We start from the raw sequence: 19,214 nt of genomic DNA, 5'->3' as shown, positions 1-19,214 counted from the left end.
GCCTCAATTCTGTTTAACCTGCTTGATGATATCACTGGGTCATTTATATTTAAGTGCCTCATCCCTGCAAATAATTGATATGAGTGACACAAAACTCTTGCTCCTGCCTAGGGGTGCCAAATCTGGTTGTGCAACATCTGAATGGGGGTGGGGGGTGGGAAGAGCCTGGCAGGGTGAGATTTGGGGAGAGGGGGATCTCAGCAGGATATGATAACATAGAGTCCTTCCTCTAAGCATGTTCTCCAGGGAAACTGGTTTTGGTCATCTGGAGATCAATTGTAATGGCAAGAGATCTCCAGGAAGTTCGCAACCCTACTTCAGTTGGCAACCCTTCTTCTGGCAGTAGCAGGAATCTAAGAGAGCTGAATAGCCAGTAGCCCTCTAACACAGAGTGTATAGAGAAGAATGTTGTCCGAACACTGAATGTGCTAACTACTTTTTCAGATATACCTTTGTTCATGGATCCTTCAAGAGAAACCAGTTATTCCTGCTTGCTGCAAATGCTAATGGTCTACAGTGTTGATTTGCTGGAACTTATCACATGATACTTCCTTCCTTCTGGGTGCAGTTTTGCAATATTTTCAAGTGACATTTGCTGTTAGAAAAAAGAGGGAATTTGACGGTATATTCCAAATTAATAAATGTACATGAGGTGACCTAAAAATCTGAAAGAGATAGATTGGCCACCTGAAGATTGATCCAGCGTTGGAATTAGTGGTACAAATCTGTCCCTGTTTTTTACCATGAAGTTGGAGTCACCCTGAAGGTAAAAAAAATAAAAATGTCAAGATCCTCTTCTAAAATATTTATGGTCAGGGTGTTTAGCTTTAGAAAATGCTGATCTTGTCTCAGGTAAAGTGACTTTACCAGACACATCAAAATAATATTTAAAACTACACCCTAAACCCTGGAGGCTTGGGCGTATGAAATCATACAGTAGGAGTTTTCCCCACTTGCATTACATCATAAAACCTTTATGCATGGAAATAAAAATGAAAACTGTTCCCCAAAATAATGCTGCCAAATGCATAGTACTCCACTTGATTTTAGAAAGCTTATTCCTCCGTCCCCGCCATCCTCGGTCCACTCCAGGCTGTCTGGCTATATGTACCAAAAAACAGTTCACAACAATTGACTCTTGAAAAGCAGGGAAGTTCTTAATTACTGAACTGAATGAGTTTTAAATTTTATTATCATCTTGCCCAATAAATATCAAGGGGCTCTTCCCTTCAGGAAATGTCAGCCAAGCATAACCCAGTGAAAAATGAACTCTGTGTTTGCTTTGGCTTACTGAATGGGCCAGAGCTTCCAAAAAGAGGGTAGAACAAAACAGACACAGGCAAACAACCTGGTCTTGGAAAACGGGCATCATTTGAGGCCAGTGTGCTTGCAGTCCAAGTCAGATTTGCCTGCTAGAAGAGCCTTGCCAGCACCAATTCCCACTCGGGGTAGCAACATCAGTATGCACCCCTGGGGGAGATGGGGACTAAGGACTGATAGCTTCTGTAGCCGCAGGCTGAAATCATCTTTTATTGCCATCATAATATTTGTATTAATTAAAATAGCGCACATAAAGAACTTTGTTAGCATTTGGCTATCTCTGGCCTTATTTGGGACATCAGTTCAGTGCCATACCAATAGCAGATATCTGTCATATGTCTATTAAATACGTCACCTTTGTTGCAACTTGCAATACATTTGGGAGTGAAATATTATAAATATTGCTTGAAGGGATGCTTGCCTTCAGGAAATATACCTTTAGACTCTCCGCTCTAGCTTAGAGCCAGTGATGAATCTCTGCCTTCATTTTGTTTATTCGTTTGAGGAAATTTGCATGTAAAATTGAGAAATACAGTATGCAAAGTGATTAGAGATGGGGAAGGGGAGATCCAACATAATCAGTCAAATCCCTGGTAAATAAAAATTATTTAATCTGGGGAACGTGAAACTAAGGAGCTCAGATGTTGAGGGAAGAGTGTTCCACAAAGTAGAGGCCACTGCCTTTTTCTGGTAGATAGCCACTTTACTTCCAAAGCTGAGGGCACATGGAAAATGCCTTAGAAGATGACTACAGTTGTCTAACAGGCACGCAACAGGCACACACATCCACTAGTGCCACAAATGCTTATTGCTATCACAATTTGTTTGCCTAGAAAAGAGCACAAAAACAGAATTCTGCGTGCACAGAAAGGAAAGTGAAGCTGCTCAAATCTCGATGCTCTTATTGTTTGCCTCCCACCCTATTAAAAATGTCTCTTCTTTGCCAATTATAGCCTGCCAGGCCTGCAACTTAAGTAGAGGAATGCTGCTTCTAACCTAGTATATCATCTGTCTTGGATGGTGTGGACTTCTTCTTTTAGTGGTCACTCCACCCCACTATTGTTTCCTGTACAGCTGACTCATACTAAAGTGAAGTTTCAGGAATGTATCAACTCAAGATACAAAAATACAATTTTTCTGTTAAGACATGAGACTTTCAATTATGAATTGTCAGCCAGGGAAAGGCAATCTATAGCCTGTTGGCTAATCCATTCTCTACGCACAATGGTCTTGTCATTCAATAAAAATAGAGGCTGTATAACTGTGAAAAAAAATCAGAACACTGTAAAAACATTAGCTAATAGACTGGCAGAGATAGATTGGCTCAATTGTTAACTGGAACTAGCTGCCTGGATCATCTTATGCCAATTCTTATGCCAACTTCATTGGCTGCCAATCTGTTTCCAGGGCCAACCCAAAGTACTGAGACTGGGTTTAACATTTAAATATCTAAATGGCTCTGGCTCTGAAATACTTAAGGGACTACTGATCCCATATAAACCCACATGACATTTGATGGAGACTATTCTTTTTTGTCTGCCATTAAAACCTGAGGTCCAGTGGTCATCACAAGACAGTGCCTTCTCAATAATGGCACCAATATTACATAACTCCTCCTTGAGGAAACTTATTTTGCCCATTTGGTGGTGACATTTCCTTACAAGATTGAGCTTAGAGGACTTCTGCTAGTTTTGATAGTTACCATGACTTCTTGTGCTATTTTGCCTTTCATTTATCTGGTTGGAATCCCCCCCCCCCCCGCCCCACACACACACAATTAATGTTGATTCTTCATTCTAGATTTCTGCTGATATTTGGCGGGGAAGGGGGGGAAGAGAAGAGCTATTTTTATACCCAAGTTTTCACTACCACAAGGAGTTTCAAAACAGCTCACAACTGCATCCCCACCCCTAATAGACACCTTGTGAGATAGGTGGAGCTGAGAAAATTCTGAGAGAACAGTGACTGGCCCAAGTCACTCAGTGGACTGCATGTGGAGAACTTGGGAAACAAACCCAGTTCTCCACATTCAGTGCCATACTAACCCTAATCCTACCCCCCTCCCCAAATTGTGCCCTCCCCCCAAATTGCACCCTTACCTGATCTGAACCAGGCAAGTGGCCTGGGCCGAGCAAGTGGTGCAGGCCGAGCAGGGAGGTCTGGGTGAGCAGCAGCTGAGTGGTGCGGGCCAAGTGGGGAAGGTCAAGCAAAAGCAGGTGGCACAGATCAGGGAAGGGCCAAGCAGGGAGTGCAAGGAGAGTGGCTGGTTAGTGACGTGGACCAAGGAAGGGGTGCAGGTTGAATGGGGAGACCAGGGTGAGTGGCACAAGTCAAGTGAGCAGCGTGGGCCAGGCAGGCGAGGAAGGAAGCTTGGTCTCCCAAGTTTCTATGGTCCCACAAGTATGCCAGTCAAGAGGAGAGGAATAAGTCTTGACTTCTGTTGGTGCTTGAGTGATACAGTAGCTCATACACAGAAGTTTTTTTGGGGTGTGATTAAGGTGTTACATCCATGCTGAATCCTAGCATTGACAGAATGCTGGTATGACCAGAGGCTGGTGTGAACTTTTATGCTTGCTGTGGGTTACATCTGATCTAATGTAATGCCTCCCCAATAGAACTACACCTGAGAGGATTGGATTGTAAAATAAAGCAGCTTTAAAATAACTTCAAAGAAATAGTCAGCGTAGCATAATGGTTAGAGTATTGGGCTTTTGAATAGTGCAGAAAATTAGCATCTGTAGTGAGATAAGAGTCCCATGTCCCTATTCAGATGGGTGGGGGGAAGGAGTCCCTATTCTGAATGAACTCAGGTTCAGCTATCTCATGTTGTAATTTCCCATTGAAGTTCCTTTGTTTGAGGACTCTCACTCTTCAGTCAGCAGCAGAGTGATCAGAAAGATTAATATGTTCTCCCACTGTTTTTTGCATGTTGTGGTTTTTAATGTTAGGTCTATGTCTCTTTATTCTTTTGTGCAGGGACAGACTTGTTTGTCCAGTGCAGAGAGGGGAAGGACATTGCTAACATTTGATTGCATATATAATGCTGGAAGACGAACAAGAGAATGTGTCTCTACTCTGGAGCACACTATGGCCCTTTATGCATACCCTGCTTACCCCGATTCAGTGTGCTCCAGAATCAGGTCTCCCCGTGTTCTGCTGTTTACACATGAAGAGACCCCACAGATTGTTCTGAGCTGAGTCACCATTTTGCCTGCCCCTGTTTCTGAGTCTGGCTGGTTCAATACTGGCTTCCCCCCACCCTCACCTTTTTCTGTGCTTTTCTCCTGCTCCTGTGAGAGAAAGTTGATATAAATTCTTTTTTTTCAAAGGCCTTTTGTTCTCCCAGAAATGTTTGCTGAGGAGTGGGCAAAATGGCTGCTGTGTAGGTGGGAGAAGGCAGAAAGGGGCAGAAAACCTAAAGCAGGACAGATGGCCTCTTCTCTGCTTCACTTTCCCTATGCAGGCAAGGAAATGATCTCACTTTCCCCACTTTCAGAAACCATGGGGATTGTCAGGTCTGTGGTATGGTGAGTTGGGGATATGGGAAGACCTGGGTGCAACAGAAAATCTCCCCTGAAACAAATGTTTGCTCACCATGGTGCAGACCACAAATGTGTACTAGGCCTAGGCATTCAATATCTTTCTTCCTTGCATGAGAGAGAGGCCCTTTCCGCACGGGCCTAATACAGTGCCCTGGGGACGGCAAAAACGCCACCCCAGGGAGCTGTTCGCATGGGGGGGAGGCGCAGCTGCTTTGCAGCTGCGCCGCCCTCGCGCCTCCCCAGCAGCACAAAGCCGCTGTTTCCCAACCTCGCTCCCCGAGTGAGGTTTTTGGGAAACAGCGGCTTCCAAACACTGCCATGCGAACGGCAGTGGCTGGAAGGTGCCATCCCTCCCCCCTGTCCCAAATGACTTACCTTCCTTGCCACCATCTGGCGTGTCGCCGAGGCCTGGGGACACACCCATGCTGCCCTGCGACTCCAGAGCAGTCGCGCAGGGCATGAGGGGCATGTCCCCTGGCCTCAGCGATGCACCAGACGGTCGCAGGGAAGGTAAGTCAATTGGGCAATGGCGCAGCGCGTCGTCGTCATCCCGGTAGTTTCTGGGACCGTTCGAGTGAACGGTCCCAGGGGGGTTGGGTCGGCGTCATGTACGCCGACCCTACCCCCATCGTGGCCATGCAGAAACAGCCAGAATGTGTTCAGTCAAGCTGTACAGGAACTCAAAATAAGCATGCATGCTTGCAATGTTCTGAAAACCTGTGTCTGTTTCATGAGTTAGAGAAATGCTGGAAAATGTGAGCAGGTTTTTATTGCATTTTTAAGCAGCTGTTAGGGTCCACACTGAATTCTGGAATGTTAGCAACTGTCTTGGGAAGAGAGATTAGTGAGAAACAGGTGAAGTGGTCAAACCAGCTTGATTAACGATCTCCTTAAATAAGTTGCACTTTAGAAAAAAAGAGAAGAAGAAAAGGAATCACAGTTTGGGTCGGCAGATAAGGAATTTACCGCACATGGGAAAATGTTTATTACCATCTGGCTGTTTATGAGCGAGCTTGATTAGAAATGTCCAGCACTATAGGCCGGGTGGGGTATCTCAATGCAAAACATACTTCCATTACTTTAATGAGTGAAGGATTCTTTTATTTGGATGCTAATAATCCTGATCAATGAATACAAGGTCGTCAACCTGCCTGAAATTCCTGCAGGAACACATTCAGAATTTGGATCAAACAAAACAGGGTGAAGATGAAAGACTCGTCCATCTAGTGGCTATTTGCTATGAGTTTCCTCTTTTTGAATGCAAACGCTTGATAGACAACAGAGAAGGTCCATCACCCTGCCTGTGAGCTTCCAGAGGCATCTGGCTAGCTGCTGTGGGAACAGAATGCTGGACTAAGAAAAACCGAGGTCTGATCATGCATATGTTCTTAAGCTTTTTTTGGAAAAGATCACTATAATAAAATTGTCAGTCCACTAGATGCCAATGTAAGGATTAACTGTTCTTATAGCATACATGCCTAACTTGTGAAGATGAGAAGGTGAGAAGTTAGTACTGAGATAAACTAGTCTGACCTAAAGTTGTGAATGCATGGAAAAAATGGGGAGGCACTTTTTCCTTGTGTGTGTGGTGGGGGATTTTTGCGCAACTTTCCCAACAAAAAGTGGAATTTTAGTCTCCTGAGAAATATCTTCTCCTTTGAAAGGAATTAAATGCTTTTAAAGAGGTTTTCCTCATTCAAAAGGTGTAGCATAAATAATTTTTTGTGAAATTATCTATAACATTAAATAATGACAGAAAGGGGGACTTCAAGAAACACGTGGGTCAGACGCACTGGACATGCCTCCTCCACCGGACCATCTCTGCCTTTCCACTTTTTGTGGCTGCACAGACTGAGGCATAGAACTTATATGAACATGGCCAAAAATGCAGATCAATAAATCCACAGCACGTAGCCATGTAGATGGCTACAAACTAGTTTTCTCCTGGCTACAAACTAGTTTCATCCTCCTGGCTACAAACTAGTTTTGCCAACCTGCAGCTGGATCCTGAAGATCTCCTGGGATTACAACTGATCGCCAGACAACAGGGATCAGTTCCCCCGGAGAAAATGGCTACTTTGGAGGACGGACTCTATGGCATTATACCCCCCTGAATTCCTTCCTCTACCCAAACCTTGCCCTCCTCAGGCTCCACCCTTTTCCAAAAATCTCCAGGAATTTCCCAATCCAGAGTTGGCAACCCTGTCACTCTCTCTGTCAGCTGCCCCTCCCTCTCACAGAACCTGCCAATTGTCTGCTTTCTTTCTCTGATGGAGGTCAGCCAGATCAGGAATAACTGGAAAATGGGAGAGGATGCAGCAGACTCCTGACTGTTTTGTTCCCAACCTGCCTTCTTCTGAGGTTAGCTGTGGCTTCCACGGCCATTCACATTATTTGTCCCTCCCAGGCCAGTCAGAAGGCCCCACTTGCCTGCCCATTTTCCTTGTCGACCAAGCTTTTCCCCACTAGTAGCTGACTGCACCATTGCCCACCACTGCTTCGCCGTTACTGAGGTTACTACCCACCATTGCTTCACCATTACTGATGGCAGCCGAGCATTGTGGACTCTATTTGTTTTATGCTATCTGTGTTTGAGCAGACAATGCTCCTCTGTTTGGGAGTTATTTGTAAAGCTGCCTCTTTTGAGGAGAAGGATTTTCTTGCAAACCTGAGTATCCAGGTTTGCAGAAAAAGTTCTCATCCATCTACATGGCTACGTGCTGTGGATTTATTGATCTGCATTTTTGGCCATGTTCATATAAGTTCTATGCACACTGTGGACTTTTACAGTGTATTTCAAGTAAGCTGTAACTAATTTTTTTCATCCACAATCAGTTGAATGTAATGTGTACAATACAGTACACTATGGAAGAGTTGTATCGCTACTTAACAGGATTACTAACAGGAGTCTGGCAATTGGGGAGGGGCATAGCCAGCAAAGTCACTAAATCGCTGTTGATATTCAAACATTCAGCCAAATCTCTATGATTTGTCCAGGACTTTTTTGGTTTTGTGCTGGTACTCATATATGAGATCGCACTGATTTCTAATAATTCCTCCCTCAGGACTTGGGAGAGCGCCCCCCCCCCCTCCCCAAAAGGTGCAAGTACTCAATACTAGTGAGTACCACCATGAGAGAGAGAGGGGGGGGGAAGAGATTCATTAAATGATACATGGAAGGTTTGTGATTACAGCCTGGTTTTTTTTTTAAGTAAATAGAATCTCATTGTATCTACTTGGAAGACCAGGGCATTTGCTTTGACAAAAACAGGGTTTTGTGGTTCTACCTTCATTAATTCAGCCCTATCTGGATCTTGAGATCTTCTGGTGAGGCCCTCTTTTGCATGCCACCACCACCAGTAGAGGTTGAATGGGTAAGAAGGTATTCCAGGGCCTTTCCTGTGATGTTACCAAGACTGGGGAAATATGAAGCGCTACTAAAATTTTCTCTTTTAGGAAGGCTGCAAACATAACTTTTGTTCTGATAGCTTTGGAGCTTGGCTTAGTAATCAATTATTTTTTTAGTGCTGAGCTAATTGCAGTTGGAGAGACGATTTGCACTGGGGAAATGGCACAGGAGAATAGGACTAGAACAAAAAACACCCAAGCCATTTTTCAACATCCATTTTCTGATTTTGACAGCGACCATATGAAGTTACTAATTAATAATAAACAAAATCCTGCAGGAGATCCTAATCATGGCTCTCCTGCGTCATGTCTCCTTCAGCCCTGAGGCACCAGACTGAAATTCATACAACTTTCCCATTAACTTTGCCCAGCTATTACAGCGAACAAACTAGCCGTTTCCTTCAGTAAAATGCTTTGCTGCTACAACTTTTCTAGAGAGACTGTTCCAGACACTGAGACATTTGTTTGACTGACTGTAGCTTTAAAACATCTGATGCCTTCTGAACAACATCCCATTTCTTCATAAGGACAGGTCTGGGCCTTGAGGTGAAAATAAATAAATAACACTCAACAGATCAGGGAGCAATCTCCACTCTGATGAAGTCAGCTACAAAAACTCTTGTTGATTTTCATTTCACTGCATCACAGCCAATGTTCTTATATGTCCTGACAAGATGACTAGTCATTCGGTTGCCCCCAAAACAGTTAATATTTGCACTGAGAGTATATGAGATGTAAAACGCTATAATGAATGTGAGGAATCTGAACTCGTAAGGGGAACTGGCGTGAAATCCAGAACACACGCATGTATTCATTCCATCAATGGCTCGATCCCTCTTGCAACCTTAGATGATGTGATAAATTCTGTAAATAAAACCTGTTTGTTCTAAGCAATCACTTTTAAAGAAATAAACAGCCAAAACTTGGGAGAAAAACCACTAATTTTTTCTCTCATTTATCAAACAGGACTCTATATCTTTATGCTTTTTTAAAAAAGCCCTGTTTGTAAAGACTGAAGAGGAAAAAACACAAGACATCCTTTCAAAGCCAGTCTGCATCAAATCTTGCCTGGTTTTCATGTCAATGGTGCACAGAAAGCTGAGTGATTCCAGCATGTCTTTGGCAATGCGGCTGTTACATAATACAATCCAGTCTTTCACAGAAGAGCAATCTCTTCGCTACTCAAATGTGCTAAATGCTAACCCAGTGCTTTGCTTTCTTCAGCCAAGGCCTCTATTTTCCAAAGCACAGAGGAAGGGTACATGGGGATGCGAGCGGGGGGAGGGAGGGTAACCACACACACAAAAAACCCTACTGGAGAAAGAACTCACAGAAAGATTTTTAAAAATATATTAGCTTAAGGAAGTATACACTTCTCTGATCCTTTCCCACAAAATCTATGATGAGGAGAAAAATGTTGGTTCCTTAAAACCCAAAGTTATATTTTTAATACAGGCATACAACGAACAAACTAGCAAACATACCACGAAGGGTAAGGTTTGATCTAATTGCAGTCCTGCATCACCTTTTGGGGGAAATGTTTGGAATAATAGAAATGTTAAATGTTTTACTATGGTGTTTACATGGAACTTGGCTATGTAGCTGGTACTATACGCAGTGAGGGGGGGGGCACCCATTCTTTCCAGCTGAGTCTGTATATTTATCCTGCATAGCACTTGACCCCAAGCAGTTGCCTGCTCAAAGATTTGTGATGAGTAGGACCATTAGATTAAAATTTTGAAAGAGAAGTACCCCTTGTGGACTGCTCATGGAGAAGCTATTGAATATTTAATTGCCTTCTCCATTTGGAAGTGACACAAGAGACAAGGTTAAACAGTCAAGGGCCTACAGCTGAGGTGGGGGAGGGGGTGCTGCTTGAGCAGCAGGGGCGTACCTAGGCAAACTGGCGCCCGGGGACAAAACCTGAGTTTGGCGCCCCCCTCCCTGCCCGGCATATGGGCTGCCACCCCCACCCCCCCATGACCAAACAATGATTTTTGTACCAGCTCACAAAACACCTCCCACTCCCATCAAAACATACATGGCTCTCTCCCCACCAACTCTTTTCCTAATTTCCTAATCACAACAACCCTATGAGGTAGGTTGTTAGCCTGAGAAACAACTCCAAGCCAGTGCAAGTGGGTATTAAGCATGTAAATCTCTCACAAATCACCCCCTGCAAAACATTTACCAAACAAATGTCAGCATCATCTCTCACAAAACACCTCCAGTGGAATCCACCCCCCAAACACCATCACTTTCATTGGTGTTTAAACTAGTGAGCTCAGATTCTTCTTTTAAACCTACCTTAAAGGGAGAATCTGGGGTCCCCGGTTAAAACAAAATTGAAAGTGATGCTGTTTCAGAGGTGAATCCACTCCCTGAAACAACATCACTTTTGAGGGTTGGAGATTCAGATAAAACAAATAGCAGATTGGCTGGAATCTGGGCAAATTTGGGCACATTAGGACAAAATTGTCCGATTATGTCCTACTTAAATATGAACAAATGCGAATGCAAGGTATTTGGGGTTGGAAATTATTTTTTGGTGTTTTTTTTTAGGCCTGCAGGGAGTGCATTTTTAAAGCTAGCAGCACCATGATTTCAGGGCATCATCCACAGGCTGCTCTGATGATACCACCTGAGTTTAGCGATGTTTGGCTTAGGGGCAGAAAAGTTATGGACACCCAAATGGAATGCCCCATCCCCATTGTTTTCAATGGGAGCTAACCTGAGATGGGGCTACCCATTTGAGGGACCATAACTTTGGTCCCCCTGAACATAACTTCACCAAACTTGGGTAGCATCATAGGAATAGTTAACAGATGGTACCCTGAAATTTTGGTGTCACTAGCTTTAAAATACATCCCTTCCAGGCACCCCAAGAAATTTGCCCAAGATTCTTTGTTTTGCAGTGACTTTGCTCCATTGTAGCTAATGAGGAATTTCTGAGGCAGGCTGCACATTTTTTGAAGATAGAGGCACCAGACTTTCAGGGTGGCTCCAGGAGGGTCTCCTGGTAATAGCATCCAAGCTTGGTGAGCTTTGCTTCTGGAGGGGGGGGGGGTGAGAGAGTTCTGAGAGAACTCAGCCCACAGGCTTTCATGTGCAGGAGCGGGGAAACAAAATAAGCTTTTTGGGGGCCCATAAAATTGAACCCCCAGAAGCAAAGGCCTCCAAACCTGGATGCTATTACCAGGAGACCCTCCTGGAGCCACCCTGAAAGTCTGGTGCCTCTGTCTTAAAAAATGTGCAGCCTGCCTACACACTCAGAAATTCCCCATTGGCTACAATGGAGCAAAGTCACTGCAAAACAAAGAATCTTGGGCACATTTCTTGGGGTGCCTGGAAGAAGTGTATTTTTAAAGCTAGTGACACCAAAATTTGAGGGTATCATCTGTTAACTTATTCTTATGATACCACCCAAGTTTGGTGAAGTTATATTCAGGAAGACCAAAGTTATGGTCCCTCAAATGGGTAGCCCCTTATCTCAGGTTAGCTCCCATTGAAAACAATGGGGTTGGGGTCACCCCCTTTGGGGGTCCATAACTTTGCTTCCCCTGAACCAAACATCACCAAATTTGGGTGGTATCATCAGGACGGTCTCTGGATGGTACCCTGAAATTTTGGTGTTGCTAGCCTTAGAAATGCGCCCCCTGCAGGCCGGAACATGAAAAAACACTTAAAATTTTTAAAAAACCACAAACGTCCCTGAAATGTTGGCGCCCCCCCACGTGACCAAATGAGGGGGCGCCCGGGGACATAGGGTACCCCCTGTCCCTAGGCAGGAACGCCACTGTTGAGCAGAAAAGAAATCTGCTTTGTCTGGTTGACCTTTGGGCATGGGAAGATGGGAAAAGTGCCACTGATGTGCAGCTGTAAATTCATAGAGAAGGGATCGGAGATCCTGAAACAACTGCTGGCTCTCAAATGTTTTTCAATCAAGTATTTTGGTAGGGTTGCTGTGAGGATAAAATATGGGGACCATTAGAAGTCCTTAGAGGAACAATGGAATATAATGAAAGGTATACAATGAGGAAAAATGTAATGCGCATAGACATAACCAATTATCTGTGTTAACAGAATGTCATATGTCTTCTTTTCATATGATATTCCTGTTATATCTGGATGGTGTGAGAGGCTGATTCCACATGGGCCAAAAACAGCGGTGTGAAAATGGTGTGAAAACAGTATAAACCCTTTTACACCATTTAAAACCCTTTTACACCATTTTCACACCATTTTCACACTGCTGTTTTTGGCCCATGCGGAATCAGCCAGAGTGTTTAAAGAGGCAGTCTTTGTCTGGGGGTCAGTTTAATTACCAGCAGTAAAAGCACTAAAATAATAAACAATAACAGCAGCAACAATAAAAACATAGTACAGAAATAAACGTACGAGATACATCAACACTTTAGCAACATCTAAAAACAACATCTAGTAAAAATAGGATATTAGGCAGGAATCATTAAACAGAAAATGTCCAGATAAAAAGACATGTTTTAGCCTGTTCACTAAAGCTTAACAATTAAGGCATCAAATAGGTTGTAGGAGTTCAATTGATAAAGTGAAATGATATTAAAAAACCTGTAGAACAAGGGCCCTCAACCTTTTTGAGCCTTTGAGCACACCTGGAATTCTGAAATGGCACAGTGGGTGCAGCAACACAATGGCTGGTACAAAAAAGCTGCCATAGCTTAACTTCAGGATTACAGTGTCACGCCTTGTGCTGTGCTGGCAGCTGGCACCAATGCAACATTTCAAATAAAAATCTACACAACCAATCACATATCCAGTAGTCAATTAGAAGCTTTGGTGGGCAAAAGCCCTACTTGGCTCCCCCTTAGGGTTGCCAGGTCCCCACTAGCCACTGGCAGGAGATGGGGGAGCAAGTAGGATTGTCAAATCCAGATTGAGAAATTACTGGAGATTTGGAGAAGGAGCCTGGGGAGGACAGAGACCTCCGTGGATACAATTCACTCCCCAAAGCATCCATTTTCTTCAGGAGAAATGATCTCTGTAGTCTGGAGATGAGTTGTAATTCTGGGGGATTCCCAGGTCCCATCTGGAGATAGGAATCGCTACCCTACCTACATCCTAACAACTCTTGGTGGGTGCAAGAAAAGGTGTCAGCAGGCACCAAGACTCCCAAGAGCACCAAACTGGGGACCCCTGCTCTGGAAAATAGTCTGCATGGATCGCAGTGTGAATACGTGTTCCGTTCTTTCTTGAGTCCATTAAAATATATGTCCTATTAAAGTATGACCTTTGATTAGGGTTGGGAAATTCCAGGAAATTTGGGGGATGGGGCTTGAGAATGGTGGGGTTTAGGGAAGGGAGGAATCTCCATGGGGTATAATGTCACAGGGACCACCCTTCAAAGCAGCCATTTTTTCCAGCGAAACTAATGTCTGTCAGCTGAGATCACTTGGAATACCAGGAGACCTCAAGGCCCCACCTGGAGCTTAGCAACTCTACCTTGGATTAGGCATTTTCTGGTTTTCAATATTAATAGATTTTACTTATCTGCATTATCTGGGGGTCAGAGGGCAGCATGGGCGTGTCCCTCCAGTCGTCCAGAGCTGTGCAGAGAGGAGAGGTAAGTAAACAGGACATGGAGGGGCCTTGCACCACGCAGGCAGGAAGATACCACTTTTGAAAAACTTCACTCCCCAAGTGAGATTCAAAAGCAGCGTCTTTGCGCCACTTGGGGTGGGTGCGGGGTGAGCACGGTTAGGTATCCTGTTTTGGACCTTTTCCATACAAGTTATTTACAACATATCTTGCTGCCAAATGCTACTTTCCCCTCCCTTTTAAAAAATTCCACACATTTTTTCTCTTTTTGTTTTCAGAAACGTCCCCCTTTCATTTTTGCCCTGTTGTATTCCCAAGCATCTTAATCACAACTTTTAAAAATCTGTTTCCAAGCAGCTTCCCTTAAGCATGTGATCATGTTGAAATGGGCTTTATTTGTCCCACCAAATACTTGACTCTTATCCACACTCCTATGTAGTCTCTCAACCTCTCCTTCAACCATTTTTTCTTCCCCCCATCCTTCATTTTTGAAAGGAATGTTAAGTTTTTTCTCTGCTGCGTTATCTATATAAAAGTACAGACACAAGCCAGGTCAATTGTATCAGATTTGTCAATTTCATCCCAAATGAGTGATTTCATGTTAAGGCAAAGATTTATTGCTTTTGCCGGAGGAAAGTGACAAGGGACTGCTGCAGTAGAGCACCATGGAGACTACGGAAGGCCCTTGTCAGTTTCCTCCTGCAAAACAACTTCCACTGTCAATTTCACAGATTCCTAACTGAGAACACATTGTATCTTGACATCACTCATTCAAAGTGAAATTGACAAAGCTGATACAATTGGACCTGGCTTGTGTCTGTGCCCATATGTTACATTGCTAATGCGATAGAGAGAAAAAAAATCCTTTAGAAGATGGAGAACAAGGGGGAGGATAAAATGGATGAATGGGAGGGTTGATGTTCTGCATTATTCAATTCAATTTAATGTATTAGGCTTAATAGACCACCCCACCCCTTTTGGGCTCAGGGTGGCTTACAACAAAATTTAAAGTACATATAAATGAAAATCTTAAAAAAATTAAAACTTTCCCACAATTCAACCATTTCAACAGATCCAAGAGGCAGATTTCATAATCCTATCAGAGTGTAGCATATACCAGGATCCCAACAAGTGAAGCAACAAAGGAAAAAAGGAGAGGATGGAAAAGGGAGGAAAAAGAGGGAGTGGAAAAGAAGGACAAGAAAAGAAAAAGGGAGGAAAAAGAGAAGAGGAGGTGGGGGAGACCAGATGGTGCCATGGTTGCCTCAACCATAAGTCTGATAGAACAGCTCTGTCTTTCAGGCCCTGCAGAATTGCATGAAATCTCACAGGGCCCTGGTCTCACTAGACAGAGCTTTCCACCAGGCTAAGGCCAGGGCCAGGGCCAAAAAAGCCCAGGCCCTTGGTCAAGGCTAACCAAACTTTTCTGGGACCAGAGATCACCAATAGGTTGTTAATCCCTGATCTCAAGGTTCTCTGGAGAATGTACCAGTAGAAACAGTCTCTAAGGTATTAAGGCCCCAGACCATTAAGGGCTTTGTATGCAAGTACAAGCACCTTGAACCTGATCCAGTGCTCCACCTGGAGCCAGTACAGCTGGTGGAGCACTAGTTGGATGTGTGACCCTTGCTGCTGCATTCTGGACTAACTGGAGCTTCTGGAGCTGACCCAAGGATATCCCTGCATTGCAGAAATCTACTCTGGAGGGGACTGCTGTATGGATTACTGTGGCAAGATTGAATCAGGAAAGGTAGGGTGCTAGCTGCTTTGCCTGGCGCAGATGAAAAAATGCTGTACGAGCTGTATGCACTGCCTGGGCCTCTATTGTTAAGGAGGTGTCCAGGAACACACTCAAGCTTTTAACAGCAGGCACAGCTCTAAACTGAATGCTATTCAGGGTTGGAAGGGTTGGATGTCCAGGATGACATCCTGTCACCATTAGGAACAATACGTTTTCAGCAATAGCATGCAGAATACATGCAACTGAAGAGACAAGGGGGGAAACCATGGCGGCAAATGGAGGTGTACAAAATAATTTCACCACATGCAGAATAATGCGCTTTCAATCCACTTTCACAATTGCTTGAAAGTGGATTTTGCTATTCCGCACAGTCAAATCCAGCTGCAAAGTGCACTGAAAGTGGACTGAAAGTGCATTATTCTGCAAGTGCTGAAGGGGCCCATATTGTGAAAGCAAAGTGGGATTGTTTTAAAGGTGGCATTTTTATACAGACTCTTTAAACTGTAAGTGCAGTGCATTTGGATTGGATTTTGAAATTCAGATGGTGACACATTTTTGCACAATGCCCACTGATTATTATTTGTTCTTCTCTTTTAGCTTTGTGCTATATCATCATATTTATATATTCAAAACAGCTCCAGTTTTTTTTTTAAAAAACGTGCAAAGTAAGGGGCAGGGGAAAAGACCCTCCTGAACAAATATTATTTTACATTATTTGTGAAATGTCAGAACTGTGGAAACCTTTTGACCTCTTCAGGCAGGCTATTCCATAGCCTGGGGACCACCACCAAGAATGTGCAAGTATTTGTATCTCTTACCCATTGGCTGGGTGGCACTTGCAAAAGGCCCTGTTCAGATTATCAAAGCTGTCCCTCATGTGTCTGTGATCTGTGTATTTTCTCTTTAGAGTCGAAGGATATGAACAGGTAGACATTGTATGTCTCCTAGAGGAAAGAAAACAAACATTTATATTTGCATAAATAGAATTTTTAATTATAAGTAGGTAGGAAAGTTAATTTGGTGAAAGAGTGGCATATAAATACATCCAGTAAATAAACACACAAATGTGCAGACAAATAATCTGTATTCTCTTCTAGAATGCAGTACTCTAAACAGTATTCTTTTGTTTTTATTGTTATTCAGTTCATCACGAGGTAAATAATAATTTTGCTGTTTAATTCTTTGCTTCCTGCAATACAGCAACCACATATCTGTTGCTTTCTATATTCTCCACGGTTCTGGCTATTAAATTATATACTATCAAACAGATTGAGCAAGACATGTTGAATAAACAAACTAGTGAGGAGGCACTGAAAATGTAAGCAATACTTGCTTGAGTAAATGTTGATGCTTACACATTCATCCTTCCAAGTATCATCACATGTAAACCGTTAAAGCATCCAAAGACTTGTAATAAATCTACCATGTATGGTAAGTGACGAATGTATAGCATATATATAAATAAAGCTGTTTAGTCACTGTGCAGTTCAGAGGTCAAAGAGACTGTTAGCAAGGAAGCCTTCTTAAGGACCAATGTAAGAGTCTCAAAATGTGTCTGAGATTTCATGCCATATTTGCTTTTTCAACCGGGTTTGATTCCCAGCTCTGCCACTTGAGCTGTGAAGGCTTATCTGGGGAATTCAGATTAGCCAGTTCATGACCCGTGACTCATGGGGGAGCGGGGGTTGGGGGAGCGTGTGCGCCCAGAAGGCCGTAGCTGGCACCGGCATTCCAGGCACTCTATCTGCGGTTCTGCTGGGTTCGTGGGCTCACCCCTACAAAATGGTTCTTTTAAAAATGTTTCCCCAATGTTTTAAATTGTCTGTGCAGAAAGAGCCCCTTTCTGGCCTTGGGGAAGTTTATTCCCAGAATGTTAGGACAGCAAGAAGACCAAATCATTCCTGTCTTCTTTTTCTAACACAGGAAATTACAAAGAGGGTAGAAAGAGCAACGTTTCCTTCCCCTACCAACATAACTGGAGAAGGACAAAGGCTATTGCAAATTATCGAAGTGTTACACTAGGCCTCGTACAAGTGGAGGCATGTGCACAGATTCAGAACACACACACATTATGAATGGCCAAAGGACCAATATGCATACCCCAAACTGGGTTCTGAAGACTAGGAGGAAACCTGGCAGGAAAGACAAAGAACTAATTGCTTTTTCAGGGTTCTAATAAAAAGATAGAAGAGTTGATGAGTTGTCAGGACCCAAGCACATTTCCTAAATACTGATTGATTGATGGGAGTAGATAGGTTAAATAACAGCCTGCTCAGAGTGCTGATTAAATTACCATAGGGCAGTGGTGGCGAACCTATGGCACGGGTGCCAGAGGTGGCATTCAGAGCCCTTTCTGTGGGCACACATGCACAGAGTTCATCATGTGGGGGGGGAATCACCCCCCCACACACACACACACACCTAGGCTGGCCTGGGCATCATCCTTTACCTGGGAGTAAGCTCAGTTGCTGGCAATGGGGCTTGCTTCTGAGTAAACCCTCCTAGGGTGGTGATTCACCCATTCGAAGCGTTGCACGATTGCTTCACCAAGCTTACTCCTGAGTAACATGCGCCTCGGAGCCAGCTGGTTTTTCTAAACTAAAACCTCAGCATTCAGGTTAAATTGCCGTGTCGGCACTTTGCGATAAATAAGTGGGGTTTGGGTTGCAATTTGGGCACTCGATCTCAAAAAGATTCGCCAACACTGCCATAGGGTGACACAATAGAGATTAGTTAGACTCACTGTCCAGCCAGGCTCACCTTAGGCCAGGGGGGAAATTCAGCAGTCAAACACCTTCCTGCCCAGGTTTGACACACAAGATGGATCCCAAAAGTCCCTGAAAGGCATCCATTTTGGGGGGAGCAGTGTCTTGCTTTCATGCCAGTCTTCATACCCTGTGTCTTCATGGCATTTTTTAGCAGGAGGAAGGGTCCGACTGCTTACAGTAGCCCAGTGTTTCTGGCACTGTTTCTAGGAGTCTTTTTGCAGAATTTCAGAGCTGTCTTAACTTACTGGATGTGGCAGACCCAGGTGTTAGCCTTCATTCATACAAGACTTTTTCGGGTAATTGGCACATTGACTAGAATAGCATCCACCATCTAGAAAGAGATAGGAAAAGGTGAGCATAGGTGAGTATAGGTTAGTCAATCCTTGTATTCATAGCTTATCAACTAACAGGAATGGCACAGAACGTACCACTGCCACTGTGACAAAATAGCTTTAACTTTTGTCACAGGAAGTAATGAGGTACTTCCAGGTTCTGTAATGATTCCTGTTTTGTTTGCCTCTTATACTCCTTTACTTTCACTGCTGGGAATGGTGTCTTTGAAAGACTTCCCAAAGAAAAAAGAACAATCTACTGTGCTTTACATGTCCATTTTCCTTAACGTTGAAAGGTAGTGTATAAATGACCTGAATTAATAAAACATACCTGTCTTTCTCTAAAATATGCATATTCTGTCCACATTCTTCTGCATGTGGATTCAGCAGGGGAGATAAGGAAAACCTGGCTGTTGTTTGTGAGTTTACAAATACTTTCCAGTTGTTATCTAAGACATTTCTGTTTGTGTCTGTGGTTTGGAATCATACCATTGCAGCGCCTCTAGAGTGCATTATCTGATGAGGCAGA

The 19,214-nt window shown here is 43.6% G+C and overlaps 1 long non-coding RNA gene across 2 annotated transcripts in view; it reads right to left on the bottom strand.

Annotated features, from left to right (window-relative positions):
- The window catches only part of LOC125429452, a 34,409-nt gene extending 15,725 nt beyond the window's left edge, over window positions 1-18,684 (bottom strand). For both annotated transcript variants that reach the window (XR_007243989.1, XR_007243990.1), the window contains exons 1-2: window positions 18,599-18,684; window positions 16,404-16,529 (exon numbers count right to left, since the gene is read on the bottom strand). This is a non-coding gene — a long non-coding RNA (uncharacterized LOC125429452). The remainder of the gene's footprint in view (window positions 1-16,403; window positions 16,530-18,598) is intronic.
- Window positions 18,685-19,214: the final 530 nt, after the last annotated feature.

This window comes from Sphaerodactylus townsendi, linkage group LG03 (genome assembly GCF_021028975.2).
Source record: "Sphaerodactylus townsendi isolate TG3544 linkage group LG03, MPM_Stown_v2.3, whole genome shotgun sequence".
NCBI classification, from domain to species: Eukaryota; Metazoa; Chordata; class Lepidosauria; order Squamata; family Sphaerodactylidae; genus Sphaerodactylus; species Sphaerodactylus townsendi.
The sequence above is the reverse complement of the archived record's forward strand: the minus strand, read 5'-3'. Positions and strand labels throughout refer to the sequence as shown.